This window comes from Falco naumanni, chromosome 4 (genome assembly GCF_017639655.2).
Source record: "Falco naumanni isolate bFalNau1 chromosome 4, bFalNau1.pat, whole genome shotgun sequence".
NCBI lineage: Eukaryota > Metazoa > Chordata > Aves > Falconiformes > Falconidae > Falco > Falco naumanni.
In genome coordinates this window covers 92,926,118-92,936,752 of record NC_054057.1, presented here as the reverse complement: position 1 = coordinate 92,936,752, position 10,635 = coordinate 92,926,118, and the positions used below count along the sequence as shown (strand labels likewise).

The window sequence follows — 10,635 nt, the reverse complement described above, 5'->3', positions numbered from 1 at the left end:
CGCACCAAGGGAAACACGACAGCACAGATGGCAAAAGGAATGCCAGGCTGAAAGGAAAACCGGTGGGTTTGGTGGAAGTGCCTATCATCCCCTTGCAGAATACAAAAGTAAACATTTTTAAAAATGAAAATGTGAATAAGAGATGTGGGGCAGGAACTTAATTACAGATTTTCCATAGTGAATACCAGAATTAAATGGTTTTGCCAGTTCTCTCTCACCCTGTTGTTAATCAGGAGCACTTTCGCTTCTAAAAGGTTCTGTTTTAAGGAATTGGCTTTTTTCTGCCAAAATTGATAACTTGATAAAATCCTGTTTGTGTAGGCCCACTAATGACTTTTCTATCTTTTGTGAATGGGAGAGATTATTCAGAATTACATGCTGCTCCTATGAGACTATCTGAGAAAGTGTTACTAGTAAGGTTGAATCTACAGAGTACTGTGCAAAATATGGAGTGATTCGTTTTGCAGTAGCCCACGAGGGTGAACATGATAAATTGTGCTGGGAAACACAAAGGAGGAGAAGGGGACTTGCCCAAAATCAGAAGCAGAAAGTAGACTTCCTAACTTAAGCATGCCTCCTAAGTTACCCTGTATCCAAGCTGGCCATGGGTTGTAAAAAAGTCGTTTATATTCTATATGAAGATGTAAACCTTGGCTTCTGTACTTTGCAGCCTCTGTCCATGCTTGCGCTGCCCACGTTAGAGCCTGCCATACTGACAGGGACTCCTCGGCATTCCCCAAATACTGACTCTGCAGTGATTCAGCTTCTTTTTCTCTCTCAATTCTTTCCCAAGGCAATCCTTCCTGACCACAGCGTTCACATGTTGTGTGATACGGAGCTATTTGTGCCCGAGAGCCTGAGCAGACCCCAAATGAGCATGCTAAAAGTGAGTAACTGTGATTAAAAGCTTTTTTATTTTTTTTTATCTTGACCATGAAAATTTTCAACTGATGCACTAAATTCTGAGATAGTTACACATTTAAATGCAGTATGACCACATTTCTCATAAAATAATGCATTTAAAATTAATAGGCAATATTTGCATTTTATAGGTGTGTCAGATATGTTTTCTCTATTTTGGTGTGCTCTGCAATTTTGTATAGCCCCATTTCAGGTGGCCATTGTGAGCTACAAGTGTTTCCATCCTGTACGTAAGATCAGTTTTGCCTTACGCACAGGGACACTGCTGCTTTATGTAACTTCTGCTCTGTACCCTAAATGTAGCGGTAAAGCTTGGGTAGCTTAATGCAGCACACATGGAGAGGATGCAGTTGGAAAGGAGAAGAGTTCCGGGGAAGTTCAGGGGCACGCACTGGTAGCATTTGAGACCCAGAATGGTGACAGATTGATGGCCTGCCCAAGGGGAGAGGGAAGAGGTGGCTGCAAAGGGGTGCAAGGCAGCACCGGCTGCCATAAGCCAGCATGATGACCCGGTGTGCATTTGTTGAAGTGAGAGAGGGAAAAGAAGAATCTCTTTTCCTCTTCTTCCCCCCTCAGCATGTGGTCTGGTCCGGACCATAGTCCTGTGCTATATGGCAGATGTATAGCAGGACACTTGGAGGCAGGCACATGGAATCTTTCAGGGTGCTTTGGGGCTGGGAGGGTGCTCCAGTGCTGGGTGACACAGCAAACCTCCGAGACTTTGTAGTGTCAAATATTATCGTGAACGGGTGGCCCAGGGACGGCAATAATGGAAGAAGATGCCTTTGGGTGGGAGGTGTACAGGCAGGAAACAACAGAAATCTTACTCCCAAGTGTAAGACAAGTGACTTGCCTAGATACAGCAAGCAGCTAAAAAAACCAAATCCAAACCCCAAGCAATTTTGTCACGCTCATCATCAGGATAAGTAGTGGTCTCAGCACACCAGGTGCCTCAGCACCGTCAGTGCTTGTGGAGGCAACAGACCAAAGCATAAATGCGTTTGTGCAAGGGAATTGGCAGGCCAGAACCTGAGTCTTCCAAAGCCCCAGGTTGATGTTCTGCCTTGCTAAGCAAGCCTGCTGGCTTGGTGACGCCATCTGCATCTACCCACTGCCCCGGCATAACGCCGGCGGTACCCCTGGGAGCAGCTGCTGTCAGACCTGAACTCGCCCTTCAGTGAAGCGCTGAACAGGTACACCTAGGATTTCCGAGTAAGGCATGCTCATCTTTAAAATAATATTCTTCTGAGGTTAGGCACTTTCCTTCGCTTATGTGAGAAATCATCTCTCAGTACCACAAGGGGAAGCTGAGGGAGGGGAAGGCAGGCAGGCATCATGGAAAAGGACTTTTTAAGTCCCGCCACGTGCAGTTGTGCTGGGAAGCCTGAGGGGTTTTTGTCTCAGCTCTCAGCGTTGGGGTGTGTGTCACTGACGGGCCTGTGTGAGACCAGAGCTGTCCCCACCCCTGTCACCTTGTGGCTTCAGAAGTTGTGTTCCACCTCCAGAGGAGATGGGACCATGTGCTGTGTCGGCAGCATATGTGAGAGAAATGAACAGTCCAGACGAACTGAAATAATAACCCTCTGGAGGGTGTCCGCTCCTTCTGGGTTGGATCAGTCTCTCAAGGGGGCCTTCCCCACCGGCTCCCCAGTGCGTTTCAGGTGAAGATCCAAAGATCTTAGCTTCTATTGATATTTAATTGCTCATCTCTATCAGCAGGGTACTTTGCCATAAGCCATATCAATCCAGTCACAAAGGCAAACAAACTATCACTCGAGTCCTTTATATATTGGCAGGCAAAGCAAGACCTTGCCTCTTCTCCATTCTGCATACATATCATTTTTCTGCACCCTTCAACACCAGGAATTCGATAGCCAAGACCAACATTTATGTCAGTAAACCCAGTGTGTAGATCTGCTCCTTTCCTGAATATTCAAACATGCGGCCACATCAGCACTGCTCATTTGGATGCTGACAAGGGTCATAATTTTATTCTTTATCTCCCACTTCACCTGCTTCCGAGTGCCGAAGTAAGGGAGGAAACGGCATACTGAGGAGCTCGGTGGTGTTGATGACAACCTTGCAATGCTGGACTGTTCATCAGGGCGTCATGGGAGGATGAGGAGGAGCAAGAAGCACAGCGGAGCGTCCCTGCCCTGCAGCCCTGGCTGGCCGATGGGCTGGTCGTGCCAGTGGTGGTGGGAGGGAGACGTGGCACAAAGCCGAAGGGCAGAATTTTCCATGCCAGGTAGGAAACTTTCAGCTTGGTCAAAAATAAGTTTGATTTCTGAAGATGAGAAAGGTTAAAATTGAGTTTAAATGTCTTGAATTCCCCTTAGGGCTGTGTCTTGTGAAAAGGACAGTGGGTTTTGTTCAGTTGCTTTCCACTTGCGCTGCATTTACATGCCTAAAAAGATTCAGCTGTCATAGCCCTGACAAGTGCTAAAAAGCTCTTGTTAAGGTCACCGATATCAGAGAAGTGTCTCTCGTACAACATCCCAGTGTATCGGGGCCACCGTCGCTGGGAACGGGGGCCAGTGTCAGACAGCATGCGCTACAGACAGGATTGTGACCCCGGGCTGTGCCGGCGCTTTTCTCACCGTTCCTCCCAAGGAGAGCTGTGCAGCGCTGCTCCAGCTAAGTGCAAAGAAAGCTCTAAACAAGCATGACCTTTAAATTCAGACTGAAGCTAAAAGATCTGCTGCTAACTAAAAATCTGGGGTTGCTTTCATGTGTCTGAGCATTCAGGGAATAGATGTAGCTTAACATGCAAATGCACGGCTTCCTGCAGAACAGCGCTGCTTTTCAAGATCTCTCGTTTCATGCTGTTACCGTTCCATGCCCTGCTGTTCCTATGAAAAGAGCCTCTCTGAGGAAAAGATTCCCACAGTCAGAAATCCAACTGATGTGGTAAAAAAAACTCCAAACCCAACAACTTACTCATTTCTAAAACGCGTGGTGTCCATCTGCAGCCTGGCAATCAGCAGCATCTCTGCGTTCAGAAAACAGCCCCCTGCTCCTTCAGTTGTCTGTCTATATACTTTATATATTTTTCCTCATCTCTGTAAGTAGATCCTGAAGTCAGGAGCCTGGGGTCCTGTCCTGCTGTAGCTGTGCAGGGAAGATTTTTCCTCTGCAAACACAATGCTCTGGTGCCTTTTGGCATGTTTGTTCGCGCATCTTTTCTGTGTACAAGTTACTGTGCTCAAGTAACGTGGGTGTTCTGTCCGTACGGAGAAGTAGATGTCCAAGCACTTTGTTCTTCTCACGAAGGAGAGATGCCTGTAGAGCCCGTGTGCTGCAGCTGTCTGCCAGGTCCTTCCCTGGCGGTTCCAGGGGTGACATGCCACCAGCACAGTCCACTTGCAGTAATGTTTATTTGGAACTTCAAATATCTTCCTTGAGCCACCTGGGCATCATCATCTTCTGTCTTTAAAACAAAGTACGATGCATTATTGATGGGTGAAATACAGAAAGTGTTTGATGTTTCTCTAATACCTTTCATTTTTATTCTCTTCTAATTTCAAATGTTTCCCATTCTGTGCCACTACCATATAACACAACATTTTAAGCATATTGTTCCTCACAGTGTCTGCTTATATTTTTAAGCTTGTCAGGTTATTTTGACAACAAGAGACATCATAAATTATGTAAGCAATTTCTCTCTTTACAAGCTGGTCCCAGACCTGTGCTGCCCCGATAAGAGCAGCGAGACAGAAGCTGCTTTAGTAACAGCAGGACTCGTGTGATTGCACTTCAGCTGCACTGTGACCAGAGAATACAGCACATGGCACGTTGGAAATTAATTGAAACTACGTAGAATGGGGGGGGGGGTGGGGTGCGGGGAAACCAGGTCCAAGCCTGGCTGTGGTCTGAGACTCCTCTGTGGTTTGGGAAGTGTGGTTTGTGGCGATTTAGTCTTGAATGTGACTATGCCGTGGGCTGCGTGTAACGGAACCTAGTTAGCACGTTATCCAGGTCTAGAAATTGCGTTAGCTTCATCTCCAAAAGCTGGGCTTTCATCCCAGATGTGCAGCCAGGAGTTCAGGTAGGTGCAAGGGAGGGTTCTAATCTATAAGACTTCAAGAAAATCAGATACTGAGTTAAAACTGCTTGGGCAAGGGAGGGACCTGAACCTGTCCCACACTTTCTAGCACATACTCAGTTAAGTAGGAAAATGGCCACAAGCATCATCATCTCAATTCTTGCTTGAACCCAAAGAGGAGCAAGAGTCCTGCAATTTCCTGGAAGGAGAGGGAGGTGCTGGGAAGCGATGCCCCGCTCCTCATCTCAGTACCTGGGCTTTTATTAGATTCCACCGTGATGTTCATATTCAGAGGTCAGCCTCCTGACCCTTCAGTCGTCCTTTCATATAAACAATTATTATGGACTAATTTGTAATCCTGAGGGCTGGCAGCAGTTATCTGGGACAGATGGCCTCTGCTGGGAAACCTCTGCCTCTTGATAGCTCCAAAACATGACATAAGTCTCATCTTTTCAAGAAAGCCTTTACCAGATGGGTCTAATTTAAAGCACGGCCTTTCACGTTTCTTCCTAGAGAATAGCTAATTAACGGCAGAACGGATGGCTCTGCTTCTCTGAGGGCAGGCAGAAGTGGGTGTTTGATATCGAAATGTTGATGGGTTTGGTTCCAGTGCATCAGTGAGGAGAGATGATGAACTCGTTAGAATAAATATTGATAAGCGTACTGAACTTCCCATTATTCTGAATTTACTAAAGCTGGCCAAAAAGAGGCCAGTTCTTGAGAAATGTGTTGTGAAAAAAATGTCTTTCATCTCATTTTTATTATTGTTCTGCAATGACCAGCCCTAAATCAATTCGAATTCTTCCTCATCACTGCTATCAGTAGATGGCTGCAAAAATTTGCAGTCACAGCGGAGGATCTCAGAGAGCAGCTTAGAAGAGGTCGAACTAAAACTCCTGTCTTGCTTTCCGAGGGCTGCCTGCGTCAATCCCATTGTTTCTGGCAGTGACTTCCCAATCAATATTCAGCTTTGTCATCTGACGTTTAACCTTTAGCTGGGCTCCTCCTGGTCCTGGGTTTGCTGCCCGGAGGAGGCGTCAGCCCCGGGCTGCGGCGGGATGCTTTATTCTCTTCTCCTCTTCTGCATCAAAATGGCTCCGAGAGATTCTTTTCCTTCAGGCAGGAAACCCTGAAACTCTGGATCTGTTCAATTAGATGCATTACGTACTGTGCTGATTGCCAGCCTTGTCTCTCTTCTGTTACATGAGCTACAAAAATATCTCTTCTCCTCCCCTCCCCAAGCAAACTAAAAATGGCCTGGTTTTATACACTTTTTTTACAAGTGTGTCTACATCGTAGAAATGAGTTCTAGCTTATCTTGTGTTATGTAAATATTTCTGTGCTTCTAGAATAAAGTTTTTTTTTTCCCTTTGATCCCGCTTTCTTGTAGTTAGTTTAACCTTCAGAAAGACTCCAAAGAGATTCATGGAGTTTGCCAGTGGCATTATTCCTGAGGAAAATTGGAGAGAGAAAAGAAAACTCGAAATTACCGATATAAACAGCTCATTTAGAAATGGATGGCTAACTAAAGGAAAAGGTTGTCTTTTGGTGTCTTTTAAAGCAAATTTTTGCTTAAAATAGCTGAGGCCAAATGTAAAAATAGCATTTGTTGTGTTTGCATAGTGTTACAAGACAAAAGTGATGCTTTCCCTGGGAGGTGGCTGTGCCCCATCCCCGTGCTGTGGGCAGGATCTCCAGACCCCGTCCCCTGGCTGTGCTGGAGGGTCGGGGCACGCCCGGTGCGGGTGCTGCAGGGTGGCCCCGTGGCTTTCCCCCAGCACGCACACGCTGAGCGCTGGGGACCAGCACCAGTGTCTGACACAAGCCCTCCAGCTGTAGCTGTTGACCAGTGCCAATGGAGAAAACAGTTTGAGTCTGGCTTTAGATGATTTTTCAACAAATGGATGTTCCTGGTGGGTTACCTTTTTTAAATTGTTAAGTATGCTTCTTTAGAAGAATGCTAAGAGGTGAAGCAGCTCAGGTGGGGAGGAGGCAGGGAGAGACCTTGGAGAGCCGCAGTCTTGGCTTATTTGGCTCATTAACCTCAATGCTGCTGGTGCACTTTGCCTGGAAGCACTGGAATGGGTCTGGAATTGGTGTGTGCTGGTGCCAGTGGTGGTGGGGCAGAGCCCTTTACAGGGACACGGCTCAGGGGTGGGCTTCGCAGCGCTGGGTTAACAGTTGGACTCGGTGATCTTAAAGGTCTTCTCTAACCTAAAAGATGCTATGATTCTGTAGGAGCGTACGCATGTGATGGAAAAGCCGTAGGTATGGCTGGGATGGGCACGTCGGGCTCCTGGGGCTGGGTGGTGAAGCCAGCTGGGGGCTGTGGCTGAACTGTGCCCGTTCTCGTACCAGCTGCTGCGACGGCGAGGCCAAAGCTGGGTCATGGCCGTGGGGGCAAGAAGGGATCTGGGCTGGAGGGGACGAGTGTGCCCATCATGCAGTCGTAGGTGCCGATGTGGCCTCGCTGTGTCCCCTGCTACGCCCCACGGGAGCAGTGGCAGGGTCCCCTGGGGGGCTCCGCACTGGCCCAGGCTGTGCCCTGGCTCGTGCTCTGCATGGGGTCACCCCCCAGCTGCGGGCGCTGGGGTCCCACCACCACCCCTCTGCAGGGGCTGTGCGGCACACGGGACCTCGCCCCGGCACCTCTTTAATGAAATGATTCCGGTGGTGTCGGGTACTGCTGGGTTAAACCCTGGGCCAAGTCTGAAACGACCATCCATCATCAAAGGTCTTTAGTGATGGTGGTCAACCTTGTGAATATGAACGAGTGCAAAATACTCTAAAATTGTGCTTTGGTTGATAGGCAAGGATTAATATTCATTGTAAATGAAAGAGATATTTTGCATAGTTCACGAATGAGAAGGATTCCTGCAGAAAATTAAAAAGATTTTACTGGAATTATTTTACCCTTCCATACCTTTGTGGTGGGAGGTTTAGCCGATTGCTTTGGGCTGTGCTGGCAGGGGGGCCGAACAGTCTTTACAAAAGAAAATTTTAGGACAACTTCAAACTCCCACAAGAAAAGTTTGGTTTTAGTCTTCACCTATTTCACAGAGTTTTACAATTAGGACCAAAGCACCACTACTAATGGCAGGAAAAGAAGCAAGCAGCCTGTAGTTAAAAAAACGTTTAATTAACAGTTAAAAATGATTATACAGAAAATATAATAGTAAAGACTGCTATTTGGCAGTATTTTGGGCAGAAAGAACGATAGCAGAAGGTCTGGCTGAACTCATGCTTCTGTGCCAGCGACTGGGACTATTAGCACAATTTCCTATCTGGAGAGGATGCATACGTGGGATTTATATAGATCTTGTATACATGTTTGTATGGATATTTATCAGGTCAGCTGCCAGTATCTCACTGAAAAAAGAGAGCATGTATTTTAAAAAGTAAACATGACTTAAAGTAATGGATATGAAGGCAAGGATGCAAAGCAGCACTCTGAGTGTCTGCCTGAAGCCTTCTGGTAACTCTTAGGAAACATGGTCAGAAGTAAAACTTGGCTGAGCTTTGCTCTGCCTGGGCTCTCTCCTTGTTTGGAAGGGCTGATCGATCAGTCAGCGTCTGCTGAAATTGGGGTAAGGGTTTCATTAGCCTTGGATCAGGCCCTCAGCACTGGATAGTCTGGTTGCTTGAAAATAGGCAATTAATGGTGCTTTATTTTTCATGTTTCCAAGGCAACACAACCCCCCAAGACATTGTTTTCCGGTACATGGGCAGAAGCTTTTGGATGCTGCAGAAGAGTTCCCCTCTGTCTCATATGAAGCTGCTGTAAAGGTACCAAAGCCATATTTTTTGTCATTATAGTCGATTTACATCCTGTATCCAAAAAGTAATGACGATCAGATGCAGCTGATGAAATGATCTCACTGCAGACGAACTCATTCAATCAGCCGAGAACTCTGTTGTTCAGATAGATAATTAGTGTTGTGACAAGTGTAACTTTAAATGCCTCAGTTTGGTGGCAATGTTAGAAAGTGTGACAAAAATGGAATTAATTTGTCTGCTTTAACCATGGCCCTCCTTGGATTGCTAATGAGAGAAATTCTTGTTAAATACATAGACTTGTTTACAGGTCCTCAGTTTGGAAAAAATATTATTTGTATCATAAAGGGCATGAAAGAGAGGGCTTTCCCTTATTTTCTCGGATTAATTTCTTTTTATGTCTTTAGCTGATGTAACAGGTCATTGCTTGTGTTCCAGCATAAAATGGAAAGATCCTCCAAAACGAACTCACTGGGGAGAGCAATCCCGATGAATGGCTTTCCTGTCAGTATTCCTGCTAAATTAACGGGCACGGAGAGCGTGTGTAGGTGCTCAAACCTCAGGGGAATGTTTGCAGCACCTTCCCTTGAGGCGACCCCCCCCCCAAAAAAAAAAAAAAAAAAAAAAAAAATCAAAAAAATCAATCCACACTTCTATTTCGGGCTGCAGAGCAGAGTTCAGAGCACCTGGCAGTCCCAGGTGGGCTCAGAGGGGCTGCCTGAGTGTGTTGGAGCTCTGTGGCTGGTGGGGAGGCCCCTGCGTCCCGGGGCAGGAGGATGCTGTGGTAGTGCTCAGGGAGTTGCTGTGGTAGTGCAGCGGCCGGTCACCTTCGTTCAAAGGCAGCATTTTAATGTTTGCGGTTTTATTGATGGCCAGGTCGTTCGGTAGCAGGTTCTAGGTCCCACCTTTGACCCCAGAGCGCGCAACCCCTCCGTGTGTGCTGCTGGAGGATCCCAGTCCTGCACCCGCAGCTGGCGGTGGAGGGGGAGCAGTGACTCTGCCTCTTCTCCTCTTGCAGCTAGGTCACTGCATCCCGGGTCACTGCATCCCGGGGAGCGCGGGATTTGGGAGACTGGAGGCTGAGTGGGCAGCAAGGAGATGGTGTCTCTCAAAAGTTGCTCTTTTCTAGTGGGTAGTTCTGGGATGTCCCCCTGTCTTAGAAGTTGCTTTTAGTTTAAATTATTATGGGACGAATTAATTAATATCTTGAAGTTGCATCCTTTCTATCAGCTCCTAACGGGATGCTTTTGATTCTTCTTTTTTCAGGATTTGCCAATGCCTTGATGTTCTCCCACCCAAAGGGAATTAATTGCCAAGATGGAATGAAGAGCACAGCACAGAGAGCAGGCATGGTCCAGACCTCACAGGACTAATTATGCTTTTAAAGGGTAAGAAAATAATCTTGGGTACATTGGGAAGAAAGTGTCTTAGTAATGCTACATAGAGTTACTGGCATGTCTCCCGTATTTGTGCATTTAAAAAAAAAAAAAAAAAAAAAAAAAAAAGACTTTCAAAGCTATTTCTTTACCTCAAAAAATCAGCAAGGAGCTCAAGAAAAGAAATTTTAATACTGAATGGGTTTATCAAGGATTCTTGACCCTTAACAATGGGGAAAAAACAAAGGAAAGATGCACATGAGGGTCTTGTGAAAATTCTAATACTAAAACATTCTCATGCACAAACAAGTCTCAAAACAGAGTTTGAAACCAAAGCAAACGAAGAGCATGGCACGAATTACAGTCAGTGCCCTCAGACACTGCAACATGGCAGGTGAAGCGGATGGAGAGGACCCATGGAAGGGAAGGCCAATGTTTGTTCATCGAAACATCAGACTGTTGGGAAGGGGAAATTTCTGATGCACCTCGCGAGAGGCAGGACAGAGCCAGGGGACTGGC

The 10,635-nt window shown here is 46.5% G+C and overlaps 1 long non-coding RNA gene across 1 annotated transcript; it reads left to right on the top strand.

Annotated features, from left to right (window-relative positions):
• Positions 1-798: 798 nt before the first annotated feature.
• Positions 799-10,122, top strand: LOC121087587. The gene is made up of 3 exons (XR_005827661.1): positions 799-886; positions 8,653-8,752; positions 10,007-10,122. It is a non-coding gene; the product is annotated as an uncharacterized LOC121087587 (long non-coding RNA).
• The last annotated feature ends 513 nt before the right edge of the window (positions 10,123-10,635 follow it).